At 30.7% G+C, this 7,018-nt stretch overlaps 1 long non-coding RNA gene across 1 annotated transcript; it reads right to left on the reverse strand.

Annotated features, from left to right (window-relative positions):
- Positions 1 to 512: 512 nt before the first annotated feature.
- LOC145166816 (uncharacterized) lies at positions 513 to 2,713 on the reverse strand. The gene is made up of 2 exons (XR_013740726.1): positions 2,301 to 2,713; positions 513 to 859 (listed from the first exon to the last, which is right to left on the reverse strand). It is a non-coding gene; the product is annotated as an uncharacterized LOC145166816 (long non-coding RNA).
- Positions 2,714 to 7,018: the final 4,305 nt, after the last annotated feature.

The following is a 7,018-nucleotide window of genomic DNA, read 5'->3' on the forward strand; positions in this document are numbered from 1 at the left end:
AATCAAACCTTAGCTTTTAGCCTTTTACATTGAAAAATCAATGTTTACGTTACCCTATATGTGTGCATTTCCTTTTGTTCATAGATACATAATGATGTTAAAACTGTAATTATGTTTATAATTTTATTGTGTCGCTAAAAAAGACACATTGACATATTGTGTCTACTTTCTTTGATCCCATATCATGATACACTATCTATTATCTTAAACTAAAGTCAATCATTTTAACTAATTAATACCCACAATATATCTAATGAAATAGAGCATGTGAATATGTGATATTACAACTAGGAAAAGTTTTTTTTTTTTTTTTTTAAAGAAAAAAGAGACACCTAGCGACTAGCGTACCTTTTAAAGACATGTGGTTGCATTTATAATCCATTAAAATCAAGAATTCTCTAAATGGGCCTTCATATCCTATCATTGATTGGGCTCAAATAATCTGGCTTGGGACCATGACAGCTGTACAAATTTATATAAAAAATAAAATAAAAAAGCAATTGAGCTTTAAATACACACAACTAAAAAAAGATGAAAAACTTTTAGTCAAATGTACATGTGAAAGTAATGTAATTATGTTTTGTACATATAGCGAACAAAAGCAAAAGCATCTATTCTCTCTGAATGATTAAATTAATGTGTTTGATTTGTTTGTTACATAGACAAAGGCAGAAGCAATCTTCTGTCTTTTTTTCTTGCGATTGTTTGCCTAGAAATCCTCAAGCGAATTGGAATTGAAATAGAAAGGCAAATGATGATAAATGAAAGCCAATAATGTCTCAAGTAGAGTGTCATGTATGATGATGTTACAAGGATAATGAGCACAATCAGCCAGAAAACTGCCACACCAACATCAATCCTGAAATTTTCAATTAAACTTGCCATTATTTCACAACCAGTAATTAAAAATAAAATTAAAAAAAAAAAGTGTTTATTTACTGTAATGTGAATATTTGACAAAGTGAGCAGACAAAAAGATACATTAAAGAAAAATTGGCATGGAAGTGGTTACAAGTGGGTAAAGTGCTACTTATCCATTTCAGGGGTAATTTGGGAAACTCAGCAAATAATTACATTTTTGATGGTGGAAGGGCAATTTGGGCCATCTTTCCAGGTTCAAACAGATCTCTCTGATTGAATAGGCCGGAAAGACTGTTTGATTTGCCAAAAAAAGGGTCTCTCCCGGTAAGATATGTCTTACTCAGAAAGCCCCAAAATCATATCTTTCTGGCTGAATGGTCATTTTTCATCATTCAACACAGTCAGAGCCTGTTTGATGGTTGTTTTGAAAAGTGTTGTTTTTTACTGGAAAAGAAACCATGCTGTTTGATCGTAATCTGACTGACTGTGCTGAATGATGAAAAATGACCGTTCAGCCAGAAAGATATGGTTTTGGGACTTTCTAGGAAAGACATATCTTACCGAGAAAGACCCATTTTTTGTGCAAATCAAACAGTCTTTCCGGCCCTTTTAGCCAGAAAGATCTGTTTAGACTTGAAAAGATGTCTATCAAACGGGGCATCACTCAGATGTACAATCAAACAGCATGGTTTCTTTCCCAGTCAGTAAACTTTACCAGACAACAACTATCAAACAGGCCCTTAGTTCCTCATTAGTGTTTTAGCCGCACCATGTTGCCAACTCCATGACTCGTTAACTTATATAGCGATTTGGCATTATTTAAGCGACAACATGTGTCTTTTTGCTACTATATTTCTCCACTAATTTCTCCTACACAAAAGCATAAAACCTATTACGGATTTCCTTAACTGACTTTCCCTATTTCATACTTAATTTTTGGGAAGAATACGCCTTTTTTTTAAAACTCTTCGAGTAACATGTAATTCAATATATGGCTCCAAATTGTTCCTGATGAGAATATACAAGACTAGCTACAAATTCAATATAAAGTTGCTACATTATTTTGGGAATTGAGTATTGACTAATTCAGTCGTCCCCCACAGTTCTTTCTCAACTCCAACATCTTTCCCTTTACTATTTCTCACTATCATTCTATACTCTTAGTCCAATATTAACAAAATGTACACTGATCCTACTTATGGTCAATTGATAAACTTTCTTTCTCATGGTACTTTCTTCTTCACTTCAAGTTAAGTTCATCAAAATCACTAAGATAACAAGTATTCCACGGAATTTGAAAGAAAAAGTAACTTATATAACTAAATCAATGCCCAAAACAAGGCAGCTAAACATACAGTGTGTTAATTTCGATACATAAACTATAAAATTTAGTAACACATACTGTATCAATGAATGTTCGTGTTAGAGAGAGATTTTACCAGGAGGAGAGATTTGGTTTGGGGGAGAAGATAACGAGAGGAGACCACTTGTGCTGAGATCGGATCTGGCTATCTCTGAGTTGCTCTACGAGCTTTGAACGCGTGATCATAATAACAGAACGGAGATACAGATTTCTCTCCGACCTCGTAAAACCCTAAAACGAGTATGGAAACCTCCAAAATGACAATATCTTCAAAGAATAGTTGCAAAAAGATGTCCGATTGGAAAAGAATAACCTGCCTGAGATTCAATTAGTGAATCGGATTGAGAGATGACAGTAGAACCGAAATGTTAGGTCGTCGCCGGATTACCAAGAAAATCGGAGAAGCGGAAAGATTTCTCAGTTCGATCTGCTTGTGTCGCTATTATTCGTTTTTTAATGCTTTATGAGATCTAAATTACTATTATTCGATCTTTCTTTCTTGTTGCCCGTTTGCACTATATAACTATTTATTATGACTATATAATTACTATTTTTGAGATCTAAATTTACTTGTATATTTCATAAATAATTTTTTTCTTTAGAAGGTTTTACTTATAGACATTATGAATCTTATTCTTAAACTTTATTTTCACTTGAATCCTATTTTTTTGTTCTTGAGGTGTCATATTTCCAACTTAACTTCATTTCCAACACATCTAATATCGTCAAGCGATTTAATATATATATATATATATATATATATATATATATATATATATATATATATATATATATATATATATAATAGACAGTCTCACAATATTAGATGTCTTGGAAATGTTTAAGTTCAGATGATCATTTTTCAAATATATATATATATATATATATATATATATATATATATATATTAGACACTCTCACAATATTAGATGTGTTGGAAATGTTTAAGTTCAGACGATCATTTTTCAAATATATATATATATATATATATATATATAATCATCTGGTCTGAAATGCTTTCACTCCGGACCCATATTACGAATTGTATAAATGAAGCAATAAGGTCTCCCATATATATATATATATATATATATATATATATATATATATATATATATATATATATATATATATATATATATGCTTAGATTATTTTGTTTCTACTAATTATTGTGTGTCAGAATGCACAGATCTGGACCATCGGATGGAATAGAATCAAAGGTCGTGATCTGAGAGTCTATGATATTACAATAGGGTAACATGCACCATATAATCACACAATTTTCAGCATAAGGGTATTTTGGTCAATTTACCTATATTAAAAAAGGAAATTTCCAGAATTTAAGGGATATTAATTCCTTTATTTTTAAAAATCTGAATATTTTAAATTAATTCAAATTTAAAAATCCGATTTTATTCTGTCAGAATGACAGAATGCCAACCATAAACTAGTAAATATATTTTTGATTTTATTCTTGTAGAATACATTTCCAATGCAGTTATATTTGATAATTGACATGATTTAAGAATAAGATATTATGCATATACATCCAACTTGGGTCTATGATTTTATTCTTAATATACATCCGAAATTAAATACAAGTTCATACATATTCTTACAGACTAATATCCTTATACATTTTAATATAGTTATACATATTCTAACAGAATATCATCGAAAATGAATAAAATTCTTAAACAATAGCCTTCTTGCATATACAATTATTGAATAAATACACTTGATCCTCTTCAATTGTCCATATAAGCAACTTGATCTTTACATATATACTTGTTGTTGAACTCGATTCTAAATATTTCTCTTGTATGATCAGTATTGAATTCCTTCTCCATGCAATTCTGAAAGAATAAGATACATTACTTGTTAGTATTACCAGTTAAACAAGTATACTTGTTGTTAACAAACATTCTCAAAGACATTCTGAACAGAATGCATTTATATAAATAAATTCTAACAGAATACATTACAGAATGCACTTAAATCATAGCCTTTTTTTCTATATGCATAAACATTCTAAAGCATGTATAAATGTATTCTGTCAGAATTACTAGCAACACATGTTTTATGTAATATTTATATTCTCATAGAATGAAAGTTGTGAATTGCACCAAAACCCATAAGTAAAAATTGAAGAAAATGCAAAAACCAATGAGTAAGTGCAGAAAAAATAACAAGTTTTAGACATGATAGCTCATTCAAAATTCAATGCTTAGGTTGAATTGAAACTTAAGCATTGGAATCCAAGATTTCATTCTAACAGAATTGGAATTCGTGATTCCATTCTGGCAGAATTACCCTCATCATATTAGATACTAAGGCGATTTTGCTACTGCTACTAATTGAAGATTATTCCTTTGGTGCTTGATATTCATGAGGAAGATAAGAGATAAATTTTTCACCAATGTCTTTTTCAAATATCAAATTCTACAAGATAGAATACAAACATGATAAAGTAATTGTTTTATATGTTATCTGTTGGTTTAGTGTCTAAGCCCGTAACCATATTTGGTAAGTACTTGACCCGGTTGTGCATGGTCCTTTTGGGTTGCCTTCACCAAAGCAACTTGACTGGAGAAATAATAGAGAAGGAGGTTATTATGGTTTATTAATATATTATAAGATTAATATATTAAAAGAGAAATCATATTTGGTTAATTAACATTGGTCAAGAATTAATATAAGAATTGATTTTTGTGATCAAAAAGAAGTTAATTGAACTTAGGGGACTGAACTGTGATTATGTGATAGTTACAAAGTTGGGCAAGGAAGCCCTATATGATAGGGTGGACGAATTCAATGGGATAAGGCCTTAGAATTCGTCCAAGATAAGGCTTCTAGAGTTATCCTTTGGGCTGCTTGGTGGCTAAGCAACCAGATAAGGATAAGGACTGAAACCCTAATTCCTACACCTATATAAAGGACCCTTGGCATAAGAAATTCGGCCACTTGATCCCTAAAGTTCCTAGAGCCGAATTTTTACCTCTCCCCTCTCTCTCTCTCTTGCTTCTTCAGTTGCTCTTGGTGTTTGTGAGCCATTAGAGGTATTACACTTGTGGTACTTGCTTTCAAAGATAAGAAGATTCAAGAAACAAGTTGTTATTACAATATAACTACAAGAGGTATGTAATTCATTCTTCCTTATGATTTTCGAAATTACTAGGAGCATGCTAGGTTTCTTTTTGTGTTCATAATGTGGTATGACTAATAGTGAAAACATAGATCCATACTAGGGTTGCATGCACACATAGGATTGTTTGTATAAAACTCATCAGTGGTATCAGAGCATTTGGTTTTTGTTTTCAATTAGTTTTATACAAAAGTATGAATTTGACATATTAGGGTTTATAGCTAATAAACCCTAAAGGCATGTTTTTGGAAATTATGGTTCATAAACCCTAGATTTCGAAATTTGATAAGGTTTCCCAAACCCTTTCCTTAGCCTCCAAGATTTCGAATTTTAGGGTTATCCAACCCTAGGGTTTCGAAATTTGCCTCCTCCCCAAGATAAGATCCCTAAAGTTTAGGGATTTGGATAATGTCATATCTTGTAATTATCCCTTAATTGTTTAAATATGGTAATTAAAGATTTTAGAATTATCCCATCCAAATTTTTGAATTTTAGGGGATTTAAGGGATTAGGTTAAATTAATTGTTTAATTTAATAAGATAATCCTTCAAGATTTAATAATTTAAATTAATTGTTTAATTTTGGGATAATTATTAAATCAAAGTTTTAATATTTAAGATTTTAAAATTAAAAGGTTATAATTTTCGAAAATTTTAAATCTGATTAAAACCCTAGTATTTTGAAATGTTTTCAATTAGTTTTATACAAAAGTATGAATTTGACATATTAGGGTTTATAGCTAATAAACCCTAAAGGCATGTTTTTGGAAATTATGGTTCATAAACCCTAGATTTCGAAATTTGATAGGGTTTCCCAAACCCTTTCCTTAGCCTCCAAGATTTCGAATTTTAGGGTTATCCAACCCTAGGGATTCGAAATTTGCCTCCTCCCCAAGATAAGATCCCTAAAGTTTAGGGATTTGGATAATGTCATATCTTGTAATTATCCCTTAATTGTTTAAATATGGTAATTAAAGATTTTTGAATTATCCCATCCAAATTTTCGAATTTTAGGGGATTTAAGGGATTAGGTTAAATTAATTGTTTAATTTAATAAGATAATCCTTCAAGATTTAATAATTTAAATTAATTGTTTAATTTTGGGATAATTATTAAATCAAAGTTTTAATATTTAAGATTTTAAAATTAAAAGGTTATAATTTTCGAAAATTTTAAATATGATTAAAACCCTAGTATTTTGAAATGTTTAAAATACAACCTTATACTATTATAATATTATAAGATTAATAATTATATATATGTATCAGATTAAGCTAGTCTTACGGTTAGTAGGCCTCATTCACGAAGCCGATCTATAAGAGGGGGGGGGGGGGGAGGGTATAAGGTTATGGCCTATAAAATGGCCGTTTAATGGGTGTCCACTCTCACCCACCGCTTCTGGTGGAGGGTCATTAGCCGAACGCGTAGGATAGGGAAAACTTTTCCTCATTAAAAGTATAATGAATTATAAAAGTAACTAAATGTTTTTCAAACAATTCTTAATCTTAGTTACTTTAGGCAAAAGTGAATTGATGCAATTCCATGAAATTACACTTTGTACCCTTGCTAAGACGTTAGTGGAGCGTGTGTGGTTAACCGACACACTAATTGGGCTCTAAGCAAAGGTGGCAAAGGGTGACTCAATGTTT

This window comes from Lactuca virosa, chromosome 3 (genome assembly GCF_052849685.1).
Source record: "Lactuca virosa cultivar CGN04683 chromosome 3, Lactuca_virosa_CGN04683_v6, whole genome shotgun sequence".
In the NCBI taxonomy this organism is placed as follows: Eukaryota; Viridiplantae; Streptophyta; class Magnoliopsida; order Asterales; family Asteraceae; genus Lactuca; species Lactuca virosa.